Raw genomic sequence first — 14,507 nt, 5'->3', positions numbered from 1 at the left:
CTTAGTGGATAACTGTACGGTTTATGGAGAGGTGTCAGCGGATACAGATTTTGCATCCAGTAGCTCTTCTTCCATAGCGAGCGAGACTACCACTAAAAAGAATGTTCAAACAACAACCATGCCAAATGTAGAGCAAATGATAGAATATGCTCTAAAAAGGATGGCACCATACCAAAAACCATTGCCAAAACCACTGAAATGGTGTGCTATTGAACAAAAATGGACAAACCATCCAACAGAGGAATGCTATTACAACAAAGGGTATGTAAGGGAGCGTCAGTATGCACCTCCTGCTCAATTAGCACCACCTCAGGTACATCCAGTACCTCGATACCCAACGAGAAATGTACCAGGACCTATGGGGATAGAAAGACCGCAACCGGTATTGGGACAACAACCACCTTTACCAGGAGCAAGACCAGTGGGCATTAGATATGCACCAACCTTAGAGAATCAGGAAGAACAAGCCTTAGTGCCTGTTCAAGCCTATTATGAAGAATCTGGTGCACACATGTCTCCAACTGTGTATTACCCACCAGAAGAACCCAAACAACCAGAACCATGGGGCATGATGGGGAATGTTGGAACACCAACAGTTACAAGTGCTTCTGATGAAGAGAGATACAATTTGGACACAAGAATATTGATGTTCATAGCTCATGGAGGGTTAACAAGACAAAGACCATCCTATCCACAAAGGACGAATCAAGTGGGACCAAGACCAGCACTAGGACCCTGTTACAAGTGTGGAGGTGACCATCTGATGAATGTTTGTCCACATACGAAAATCATTAGAATTAACGCTTATTGCACTGAGTGTGGGGTTACTCACTTCATTGAGGATTGTTCAAAGAATCCAAACAAAGTGCAAAAGACGACATTGAATATGCTAGAAACTATTCCTACCAGCAGTGGGTCTGAAAATGAAACTCTGATACCAACGCAAGTTGTTACTAGAGCTCAAGCTAAGAAAAGCACTAGAGAACCTGAGAATGGAAAGTTAGCGACTGAAGTGGTTAGTCAAGGACCGCGGAGTCAGAGAAACACATGGAAAGCTAGAAAAGCACGCATGAAGTTGAGAAAAGAACGTGAAGACGCTATTCTAGTTGAGGAACTAAAGATAGATTAGAAAAACTTGAGAGTCAAAACGGGAAACGAGAGATGAGTCCGGAAAGAACAAAACAAAAGAGTGTCAAAGAAACAACGAGCTTAAGCTCAGGGGGATCAGTGCTAGTGCTAGTGCTAGTCGACAAAGTACACGAACCATTGGACGCACTGATGAGAGCTTACGAAGCTAGGTTAAAGAACAACCAAACACAAGAACAGAGGTGGATGACATACCCAAACGCGGAATTGGAAAAGCAAAGACTTGAAATGTGCCAAAGAATGATCGAGACTGCACAAGCCTTATTAGAACCACCAAGAGAAACAATGAATTGTGGAACGGCAAACCCAATTCAACAAGAGACTATCATTTCACGGGTAGCTGAAAAGACTCCCAGTGCACAAAAGCCTGAAGATACACACAAGGATGACCGCATAGTATTGAACACAACCGATCAGGAGATAGAGAGTTTTCATCCAGTCATACAGAGGATTTACGGAAGAGATGAGGATTACAATGAATTTTGGAAACAAGTGAGAGAGGCAAACTTTGCAAACGAGCTAAGTTGCCAAGCTATTCAGACAAATTGGGAAAAGGACATCAGGAATCCTCCCATAGTGGAATTTGAGGCAGGATCTCAAGTGGACTTGGATCTGCAATCTTACTGGGGAGATGGGGGCTCTGTTAGAACAATGGAGAGCAAACCTCATTCACAGAATACCTTACCTTCTTACTTAGGAGAGTATGAAGCAAAATCCGAGATTAGAGCACTTCCCTGACGAAGAATCTCATCAGAAAAAGTCATGGACTCGCAAGGATTGATAGAGATCTTGTCAACACCAGTGACATGCACTATCACTCTAGCTGAGCTTTTGAGGCTAAGACCACATATGTGGACCACTGTAGGAAAATGCTTGGAGAAATTTGGGATAAAAGACCCAACATCGAGACTGCAAGAGGGTATACAAGAGCTTAGCAAACCGCAAAAGAACGCTAAGCCTGTACCCTTAAACAAGGTCGGAGAGTATTGCGAAGGTGAAGAGGGGAATACAACCTTACCAGTTGAATTCCAAGGAGTGAACACGATGGCAATACTAGACACCGGAGCTGGGGTAGCCATTGCTACAAAATAAATCTGGAAAAAATGGGGGAAACCAGCAATAAGGAAGACTAGGTTGAAACTCCAATTAGCAGAGGGACACATGGAGAAACCTATGGGGTTATTAGAGAAAGTCGTAGTAACTTCTTGCGGCATTGAATACGAATATACTTTTGCTATTGTCGATTTTGGCAAGAAGAATAACTATGATATCATACTGGGAAGACCATTCATGAGACAGTTGAAAATGGTCCAGGATTGGGGCTACGATCACATATACCTGAGAAATATGGAAACCACTACACGTGTGAACCTGAGAGACCATAGCTACAAAGATGTGAACCGAACACCGGTAGAGGAGTTTGATTTAGCTACTTTGGCGGGATCCAAATTTCCAGCTTGGTTAGGTACGCCCAAGGAGTTATGAATGTGTGGAGCCTCAAAATGTGGAAGTCTGAGGCAAGAAGAATATGTTTTAGAGAGGGCTATCGAAGAAGAAACTTATATAGGAGAACCCTTTCCAGAGGACACGCTTGAACCATTAGAATGGACACACATTCTAGCAACCCTAGATGTTTGTGCAATTCCGGATGGTCCCACAACGAAATTTTGCGACAAGGACGGGTACGACGTGGTTCCGTACTTCATGCTGAGAACTATACTCGAAAAAGAAACTGAAAAGAACAATACACTAAAAAAGGAAGATGAAGAAGAGGTGTTTCACGACATTCCCGATCATCCAGAGTGGGAAAAAGAAGCAGACAACGAGTCAACGGACAATTCAAGCGGAAACGAAGAAACTATAACGGATGTCCGATTTTATGATTTTCCGAACCAAACTAAACAACGCCAGAAACGCTATAGAGCAAAGAGAAAAACAAAGGGGGTTACAACCAATCCGATGCTTAGAATAAGAGGAAAAAATCAATTCCTAATGCTAGTAAGGGTGGAAGATTGTGTTAAGGACAAGATTTCTGGAAGAATGAGAGGCAATGATCAAAAGAGCTTACGAAAAGACAAAAGAAGCTCAAGAAATCAAGTTCAAAGGAATGAAACGAAAACTGAAACAAAAAAATCAGAAAAGAACAAGCGCAACAGAGAACACACGGAGTCCAAGTTAGAACGTAGAAACAAGTACAGAGAGCTCAAGAAAACTCTGAAAGAAGTTTGGATGACAAAAATTGAGAGTGGAGAGGACGAAAACGCCAAAATCAAAGAAAACGTGGATGTTCCCTCTCACTACAGGAAATTCACAATAGAGGATAGGAAGGTGGTATTAACCCAACCTATTCGAGAGAGAAAGGCGAACGAATCTTATGACGGACTAGAGGATGCAAAAAAAGTTGATTTAGCAACTCCAGGTGAGACACCTAGACCGGTGTACATAGCCACAGATTTGTCTCCAGGCGAGGAAGAGAGACTTTTGAGTCTTCTCAGAGAGTACAGGGATGTGTTTGCATGGTCTTATAAGGACTTAAAGGGAGTTGACCCATCGATATGCCAACACACAATCCCACTAAAACAAGATGCAAAGCCTAGCAGACAGAGACCATACACATATAATGATACGTTTGCTAAGCGAATCAAAGAAGAGATAGATAAGCTAATGGAAGCTGAATTCATATACGAGATTGAACACACCGATTGGGTATCTCCAATTGTGGTGGTACCCAAGAAGAACGAAAAACTCCGAGTGTGTGTCAACTTAAAGAAAGTGAATGCTGCAACAATCAGGGACAATTATCCCCTGCCGATAACTGATCATGTTCTAGAGCGTGTATCAGGGAAAACAACATACTCCTTTCTTGATGGTTTTTCAGGATATAACCAGCTAGCCATAGCACCGACAGATCAACATAAAACAGCTTTTGCAATGGAGTGGGGAATTTATGCTTATCGGGTTATGCCTTTTGGTCTAACCAATGCTCCTACAACCTTCCAGAGGCTGATGACGCATGCTTTCAAAGAATACTTAAGGTTGTTTCTAGAAATATACATGGATGACTTATGTGTACATTCTCTTCTAAGAGATGAGCATCTAGAACACCTAAGAAAAGTATTTGAGAAATGTAGGACATATCGCATTTGTCTCAATCCTGAGAAATGTGTGTTTATGGTCCGACAGGGCAGAATTCTGGGACATATTGTCTCACAAAACGGAATATCCACGGATTTAGAGAAGATAAAAGTTATAGTGGATATGCCTAGACCAACCAATGCGAAACAAGTACAGAGCTTTATGGGACATTGCGGATATTATAGACGATTCATTTACATGTACGCTATAATAGGCCAACCACTTTACAAGCTAATAGTGAACTTTGAATGGACAGAGGAGTGTGAGGAATCATTCAAGAAATTGAAAGAGGCACTCATTACTGCTCCAGTCTTGAAATCACCAGATTGGGAGAAGATATTCCATGTGCATATAGATGCTTCGGCATATGCAATAGGATGCATTCTGGCTCAGCCAGAAGAAGGAAACATGGATTTTCCTATCTGTTACGCCAGTCGACAGCTCAACAATGCAGAGAAGAATTACACCACAACAGAGCGAGAGGGATTAGGAATGATATATGCTGTGAAGAAATATCGGCATTATCTTCTAGCCAACAAGTTTGTGTTTTTTACGGATCACCAAGCCTTGCTCTACCTAGTGAATAAACCATGCAATACCGGGAGAATAGTGAGATGGTTCATTATCTTACTGGAATTCGACTTCACGGTAGTAGTAAAGAAAGGAAAAACACATCTTAGAGCTGATCATCTTTCGCGATTGAGGAATGGAGAAGACCCTATAGGAGTAGATGACGACATGCCAGACGCGTGCTTGTTCAACATAGAAATGATACCGAAGTGGTCTCAAAATGTCGTTAGCCTATTAACCTATGGAGGAGAGTTTGATAGAAGAGAATACAACCAGAAACATATTGCTATTCAGCAATCCAAGAATCTTCAATTGGTTGCAGGAAGGTTGTATCAATTGGGAAATGATCATGTTTTACGACTATGCATCAATCCTGAGGAATATAATATATATCTGTGCGAAGCACATGTTCAGGAATGTGCATTTCATTGTTCAAGAAGGAACACATGTAGGAATTTGTTACAATTGGGAGTCTATTGGCCAGGAATGAAAGAAAGCGTACATGAATATGTCACTGTATGTATTGTATGTTCATCAAAACCGCCAGCAGAGTATTCGACATTATATCAGATAATGATCACTCCGGAATGGAGTCAGTATATTGTTGAATATCTCACAAATAGAACTTTCCCAAAAGGAACGTCAAAAGCTCGTCAGAAATCTGTAGAGACAGAAGCTAGAGATTACGCTTTAATAGGAGATCAACTCTATAAGAGAGGTAAAGACAACCAGCTTAGGATTTGCGCATCAGAGTCTGAGTATGTGATAATCCTAGAGCAAGCTCATGGAGGAGTAGGTGGAGGCCATTTCTCAGGTGATAAGACAGCAAAACTTGTCTTAGCCGCAGGAATATGGTGGCCAACATTACATATGGACGCTGAGGAATACGTTAAACGGTGTGATGACTGTCAGCGGACCAAAGTACCACTTAAAAGAGATGATATGCCACTTAGACCAATGATGGGGGCAATAGCTTTTGCAAAATCGGGGATTGATTATGTCGAACCCATTTCACCTCCTGCATATAAGACTCATGCACAATACATCGTTGTGGCTACAGACTATCTAACAAAGTGGGTCGACGAAGCAAAGGCAACTCAAAAAGCGGATGCCAGGACCACGGCACAATTTCTATATGAATACGTCTTTGTATGATATGGATTGCCAATAGAAATTGTGAGTGATCGAGGCACACATTTTATAAATGAAGTGATAGAGATCCTTCTAGATGAATTCATGGTAATCCATAGGAAATCAGCCCCGTATCATCCACAAGCAAACGGACAAGCTGAAGCAACAAACAAAACCATATGCACGGTACTTATGAAGATTGTATCTGAGTCAAGAACTGACTGGGACCAGAAGTTGCATTCAACAATATGGGCATATAGGGTAGCATATAAAACATCAATAGGAACGACCCCATATAACATGGTTTTTGGGCTAAATGCTATCTTGCCAATAGAATTCTTGATTTCAACCTTAAGGGTGGCTAAGGATTTAGAGTGGACAGGGCACGAGCTTTCTGATAGAATAGATGACCTGGAAAAGCTAGACAAGCTTCGCCTAAAAGCAGTAGCTTCTATCTACGCTCAAAAAAGGCGACAAAAGGAATTTTTTGATAAGCATGTGCGGACTAAAGAGTTTAAGGTTGGGGACTATGTCCTAGTTTACACTCTGAAACAGCATGCTAAGAAGCTTAAAAAACGAGGGATGGGACCTCTGGTGATTAAAAATCTATCACCAAGTGGAGCCGTCAAGCTTGCTACATTAGACGGAGAAGAAATGCCTAATTGGATTAGTGGATGCATAGTGAAAAAGTATCTTTTGCCGCTAACCCAAGACATGCTTCTCAAAATACATCAAGAAAAGCTGCGTGTCCAGAAAAAGAAAAAGATTGTGGAGGAAGCGCAAGCCGAGGCGAAGGAAAGAATGGAGAAAAGAATACTACTGCGTCAGAAACAGCGCAATGAAGGAGCAATACAAATAAACGCAGTCAGTATAACAGAAATGGATAATGACAAAGAAGAACCCATCATTGAATGCAAAGTAAGAACCAACCAAATCAAAGCCAGAGCACTATTGGATTCAGGAGCTCAAACTAACCTACTTTCACTCATTTTGTATAGACAATTGACAAATGACACTACATTACAAACTGCCAAGCAAGAGTTAAACAGTTACTCTGAGAATTCAATCAAAACTGTCGGATGCACAGTTTTACATATACCGATTAACAAGTATGTGTATCCTCATATGTTTTACGTGGTTTGGTTGAAGACCAAGCTACACAACATCCATTATTGCTAGGACAACCATGGCAGAAGCAATACAATGCAATGATTGACTGGTGTTCTAAATCAATGCTTATCAAATACGAAGGTGAAAGTCAATCAGTTAAGTTCACCAAAGGAGCAGAGCCAACTCCAAAGGAAGAATCCAAGAACAAAGGTAAACAACAACCAGAGAAAAAGAAGAAGCAATGGCAACCAAAAGTTTCTATACAACTGGATTGCTCTTCAATGAAGAACTCTCAACATTGGATAAGTAAGACAAGCAATAATATAACAGCTCAACCTTGGGAAAAAACGGAGTCAAAGTTGGTATGGAGACCAAAAAAGGTTGTGCCAGAGAACACAAAGGTGGAAAACAGAGTCTTCAATACCAGACAATAGAGTGATTCCAGACAATCAAGGACAGTGAAACAGATCTGGATTCCAGAGAAGTTCATGACGGCACAAAGCTATAGCAAGCAAATTTGGATCCCAAGGATTTGTAAACAGGAACTCCCTTCAGTACAATCCACGAAAACTCCTAGGTATTTCAAGGCGAGGAAATCAACACAAAGAACAAAGCAGGTTTGGGTCGCAAAGAGTTTGTGGCAAGAATAAGCGAAGCGGAAGCAGATTTGGATTGTGAAAAAGCACAACAAGGTAAAGAAGAATCCATCTACCGATTCTACTACCGAAGTGCCAAAACCAACCCAAAACTCGACCACCAATCCTTCAATCAAACAAAGAGCAGCTTTATTGGAAAGACTGTTGTATCATCGCTCTACAATTGCATTGGAAACTTATGACCAAAACAACTACAATGCTTCGCCCACAGACACTTCATAGTCGTCCGGGAGGACTCAGACTAGGAGGGGGGGAGGTATACAGGTATACAGGAGCTACAAAGCAGCTACAAGCGACAAAAACAAAGAAAAACAAAAATTATATTACAAGGGCAGTGTCTTACATGATTTTGCAATTTTTATGTTTGATTGTGGATATTGATAATATTTATGCCCTTATATACCTTGTTTTGCAACAAGAAGAGATCAAATGATGAATTTGGGTCTCTAGACGTGTAAATATCACTAAATAAGAGTGTTTTTGGAGCTAAAAAGTGGAAAAAAATGGTAATCCAAGTCCAGAAATCACAAATAAGTGTATATTCATATACACAGGGTTACCAGCTATTTATTATGTATGTTTGGAATTTTTTGGCTTCAATTTGCTATTTTTCTTTATTTTTTATGCTTTTCTTAATAAAAGTAAAAGAAAAATAAAAAAGCATGTGAAATGAGATCGGAAAAAAAGAAAAGAATAGACGGTGATGGTCCTAATAACAAGGGCAACCCATGGTAAAAATTGGATACAATTCTGAAAAAGCTGCGGAAAGTCCGAAACGGCAGAATTTTGGCAAGTGGACGGAATTCTAAGAAAACAGGTCAAACGGAGTCCAAATTGAGAAATTTCAAATCCTAAAGTGCATTTCACGACGAGATAGGAGCACATGTCAAATTTGGTAACAAGTGATCCAGGAAGTCCAAAGTTAAGTATTTTTGACTTCACTTACAGGCTCATTTGCACTATTACCCACTTGGAGAGAGCAAAGAGCACACAGGAGCATCCAACCTTCTACAGCCTTCTACGACTGCTACGAGGACACCAGACATGAGAGGTAGACTCGTTGCCATAAGCTTTTGATGCTTATCATTAACTTTTGTCGCGAAAACTGAGCAAAACCAAGAAACAAGAGCAGACGGGAAATGCGGTAGAATGCTAGGTAGTGGCACAACCGCCTAACCAAACCTTGCAAGAACTTATAGGTGGGTTACCCTAGTATAGAAGATGGGTTTCTAACACTCAAAGCTCGAGAAAGAACGACTGGAAAAACCCTAGGTCGACAGAGCCTGCAAGAGGCAAACAGGAAAAAATTGTCGAAACAACACGAAACTTCACAGGAAGTTCAACCACATCAAGGACAATGCAACCATAGAATATCTCCAAGTTTGAATCACAAAAAGTAGGTCAGAACAACCGATTTGGCTACGGACACACAAAGCGTCATTTTGGCATAACGGCTGAAATTGACGACCGAATGAAATGAAACTTCACAAGCAGCTTCAAGTAACTATCGATGACTTATGTTTGCAAGTGAAACTTCACAAGCAGCTCCAAGTAACTATCGATGACTTATGTTTGCAAAGCGTCATTTTGGCATAACGGCTGAAATTGACGACCGAATGAAATGAAACTTCACAAGCAGCTTCAAGTAACTATCGATGACTTATGTTTGCAAGCAAAACCCAAAAGAAAGCTGATTCACTTACCGATGGCAAAAAAGACGCTTTCGGGAAACCAAAAGGAGAAAGATGGAGAACGGGGAGCCAAAGTCAAGTTCAACCAAATAGATGGCTTCACAACATATCCAATGAGCTGGAAATGCAACTCTCGAGAAGAAAAGTTGAAGAAATTCAACTCCAAGGCAAAAAGACGACTTCGGAGACTGAAATGCCTATAAGGGGGCTTTTTAGCTAAACTGATGACTTCTTAAGTTGAAAACTAGTTAGCAGGGCTTAGGGCACTAGCACAAAGCATTCTTTGCACAAAAGGACCAACATTTCAAGAAAAGACATCATACGCGTATGATGTCTCACAGCATGAATTTCACATCCATTTCAACATTTGAGTGCATAGCCTCATTCCACATGTTAATCACATCCTATGAACTAAGTATCATGAGAATTGGAGTTAGAAAACCCAAGGAAAACCAAAAAGACGCAAAGTAGGCCATAAAATTGATTTTTGGTCCTAATTTTGTCAAAATAACTCCAAACTCATTGAAACTTTGTAGGATTGTTGTTAAACACATCTACAAGCTATCTGGAACCAAAAAGCACCATTTTGACACAAAAGACATCATACGTGTATGATGTCTATTTGCACTTACAGAGCCAAAACTGCTCATTTGTCATCATACATCCATTATATATATCTAATACATGCTACATATGAAATTTGGAACCATTTGGTCAAGAGGATCACCCCAGTAGCCCAATTGAGGAAAAATCCTTCACCTAAAGCCTATTTTTGGCCCAAATCCAACATACTCAAGTCCAAACCAAGATTTGAGTAGAGACAGTCCTTCACTAGTACATGGGGAGTCCACAGAACCAATCCCATGCAAAATTGATGAAAAAGACATCATACGCGTATGATGTCTCCAGAGCCATTTTTAGCCCAAAATCTATCCAAACTTCATAAATCCACTAAATAAGCCTATCTAAAGCCAAATCCAAGCTTATAGAGAAATTTGGTCCAAAAATACACTAAAAGACATCATACGCGTATAATGTCTCACTATGTGATTTTGGCACCTCAGGGCTTCAACCACCAAACAGAAGTGATCTACATGCCATTTGAAAGTGAACCACCAAGTTTTATCCAATTTGGATCATAAAATCCAATTCTCTTTCAAAATTTTGCCAAGAGCCAGAACTGGACTAAATTGGCGACCAAATGGGATCCAAACTCAAATCCAAGCATATGATAATCATATATACACTATCAGCTACAAGCACAACCAATATGAAGTCATTTTAACACAAAAAACATCATACACGTATGATGTCTCCAGCATGATTTTGAGCCCATTTTGCATATTTCTTCACCTACCTTGCATCCTTAGGCCCTGAATAGCTCATGTTTCAATCTTCAAGTCATTTGGATAGTTAAAAGCTTCACTTTGGCTTTCAATACTAAAAGGACGCTAACTTCTGAAATTGGAGTTACAGGATCCATGGATTCCACCAAGTCATCGGCAACGAAGAGAAAAAGACCGACAATCAAAGATGCTATTGCAGAAGCGGAACCCTTTAACATTCCAGCAGAAACCCTCAAGCCAATCAAAACTTGGGTGGAAGAAGCAGTATTGGAGAAAGAGGGAATAAAGATCTACCAGGGGGCTTTCAGCGATCCTCAAGGGCAAGCGGTGGATGTACCGATGATCCCACAGGAATTGGTAGATTATAGCAGGTTAGAAGACATCAGCAGGTACCTGGAAAGGGCAGACTTACACAGTTTCTTCACCTCGAGACCATCAGGTGTGGATACAAGAAGAGTATACGAGTTGGCAACATCCATTCAGAAGGATGGAAAAGCCACATTGACAGCCATGGATGGAGAGAAGGTAGAAGTACAGATCACTCCACAGCTAATTGCAGACTCATTGAAGCTGCACAACAAAGGGAGCTCGGTCAGGGAAAGAAGAGAGGCCATAGAGGTCTATGGGCCCAAGAAACAGAATGCGACCTATGGAGATATGGCGGACCCAAGAGCGGCAACCCTTTGCCGACTGTACAACCAATTTCTTCATGTTTGCAGTAAAAGACTGCAAAAGTATACGACACCACCCCATGCCATTGCGACCACCATCACATGGGCATTAAAGAGCAATATGCCAAAAGAGGTGAATTACGCTCAACACATCCACGAGCAAGTAATTGCCATGCACAACGAGAAGCCAAAATACATAGGAGGAGCGGAAATTCTGACAAGAATAGATTATGAAGCTATTGGAGCTAGAGATCAGTGGCCAAAGGCTCCCTCCCAGAATGAGTGGCTTAGAGAAGCCGACGAGGAGGAAGAACAGCCCGAAGTACCCAAGAAGGCATCCACAAGAGCACGCCGGAAACTAGAAGTAGTTTCAGAACCTAAAGAGGATGTGAACGAGCCACCTAAGAAGAAAGTAAAGAAGAAGGTTGCTCCCAAGCAAACCAAAAGTCAGAAAGCGGCAAGGATGGAAAGATTAGTGGAGCAGTTTAGAGCGGAAAGAGCTCTAAAGGGTGACTTTGAAGAAAAGTGGGTGCCAGACCCCACTAAAGTCGGAACTAGCTTGGCCATGCCACATATTGATCAATACGATCAATATATTAAAGCTTATAAGGAGTCAGAGGCTATTTTGTAGCAGCAACCTGTCGAGCCATACACTGAAGAGGAGGTACAGCAATTAAAAGCTGAGCTGAAAAAAGACGACAAGGGGAAAAGGAAAGTAGATGAGTCTACTAAGCCTCAAGAGAAAGATGGGCAAGCCGACAAGGGGAAAGCCAAGGAAGCTGAGGACAAACATCCCTCTATGACTGATGTACCAAGCCCGAAGAAGACGGAAAAAATTGTGGAAGAGACCACAGTAGAGGTGGACACAGATGTTTTGGAAAAGCCAGAAGCCGAGACCAAAGAAAAGAAGATAGATCCAGTTCAGCAAAAGAGAAATGATTTTGAGGATCTGGTAGAGATAGGATACATCGAAGAAGAGGCCCTTGAGGCAGTTTATGGGATCACCCTACAAAAACAAGATGAACGGAGAGGGACGGAGAAAAAGACAAAGAGTAAAAAAGAAAGTGAAGAGAAACTGGACGAACCGAAAGTACTAGAAGAGCCAAAGCCAGTGGAGGTGGTGGCGGAAAGAGCTTTAGAGTTGACAGATGATGATGAAAAAGACATGCACATGGTGCATGAACTGCTCAGCAAGATAAAAGAAAGGTCCAAGGCAAAGGAAGTAGAGATTGAGATAGCCAAACAAAGGGAAGCAGAGTTGCAGAGAAATTTAGAGAATTCTATGACTGAATCTAAAAGTCATAAAGCATCACTCTATGATGCGGAAAACGAGAGAGACGACTTGGTACTCCAGCTAGCCGAGGCTTCAAGAGAAGTAACAAGTGCACAGGAAGCAAGGGAGCGGATAGAGGATGAGTTGGAGGCGGCTAAGGATGAGCTCATTAAGCTAAGGGAAAGAGTCGAGCTCCAAGAAAGAACAATCACTAGACTCAGGTCTACCCCTAGAGCTAGCAGAGCAAGAACCGAACAAGAGGGAGCTATCGTACCAGTTTTGGAAGACCAGGTCCAAAGCTTACAAAGAGAGCTAAGATTAGAGCAAGTGCAAAGGTTGCACATTGCGGAGGGATCATTGGCCGCATAGGAGAGGCTCACATTAGAAAATCAAACACTACGGACAGAGAATGAGGCCCTCCGCAAACAGCTCCAAGATCTACAAGAGCAACAAAGAAAAGAGACAGAGACACCACAAGAAGAATCAGGTGGAGCAGCCATAGAGCTACCAGAAACTGGAGAGGCAACCACAATTGAAGATCCAGCCCCAGCTCAAGAGGTGGCCTCGACTTCAAGAATATCTGAAGAAGAAGAACAAAGGCTCCATGACCAAATAGAAAAGTCAACAGAGGAGAGTGCCAAGGCGGAAATGGAATGGGAGAGGAGACTCCTAATCTCCATTAGACTTCAGGGACTAGACACAAAAGTGCTCCATGAACAGTGGATGCAACCCAGCCTGCCTTTCCCTTTGATGAAATTTGAAGTGCTAAAGACGTAAAAGAGAATAGAGGAGGAGCAGTATGTCGCTCTTTACGAAGGCGACATCACAAAGGAGGAACAATCAAAGAAGATAGTAGATTCACAACCTAGATGGAGGAAAGGTTGGCTGAACAAATACCCAGCCTACCTCATCTACTTGGTGGAGGCACCAAAGGAGATTCGAGAGGATGCAACCTTCTGCCCGGTGCCAAGAGTCAAAAACTGGAAAGAGCATGGCAGGATTGCAGAAAAGAAGCCAAATTGGCTTAATTATCCCAGAATGCCAGGACCAAAGGCAGGAGAGAGAATAGGTAAAGCCTACATGGTGAAAACCCTAACGGGCACCATCAAGCTCTTTACTGGCTCTCCTGACCTTTCATGTCAGATGCTCAAGAAAATCTGCAGGACTCTCTTAGCTTGCATTGAAGTGTTCGCGCCAGATAAAGCCACGACCTCGAGTCTACTATCGACGGCCGACACGGTGACTGATATGATGTACGATCTTTCATTGCAGCCTTCTCCAAAAGTGTTACACCTCCTATACCAAAGGATTATGTTTTTGCCTAGCTTCCACATGCAAACATTCGAAGAAGCTTTCTACACCGGCTTTTTCACCCACGAAAGCAAAATATTCGGCCCAACCTTGACCATCGGCAACCTACGATACGAATCACATTTGCAGATGCTCAAGACGACAGGACTTTATTGACCAAGCATAAAATTCATGTCAGGGACGACATGAACGCGGAGGGGGGGAGTGTTAAGCCAGCAGACGATCACACCCACATTTTTGCTCACACTCATCATTTTGTAACCATTGATTGTAATAAATGTCTTTCCGACATTAATTTTGATTTGAGCCATTCATTAAGTAACGGGACTCAATTGAGTTTCCATCTTGTAATCCCGAAGTAATTTCACTTGCTGATGTAATTACTTAGAGATGTTCTTACCTCCAAGGCTGAGGTATATAAGCCAAAGTTTTTGTAACCAAAGGGGGGCATATTATTAATCAAAGTG

This window comes from Adiantum capillus-veneris, chromosome 24 (assembly GCF_014529385.1).
Source record: "Adiantum capillus-veneris isolate H3 chromosome 24, ASM1452938v2, whole genome shotgun sequence".
NCBI lineage: Eukaryota > Viridiplantae > Streptophyta > Polypodiopsida > Polypodiales > Pteridaceae > Adiantum > Adiantum capillus-veneris.
The sequence above is the reverse complement of the archived record's forward strand: the minus strand, read 5'-3'. Positions refer to the sequence as shown.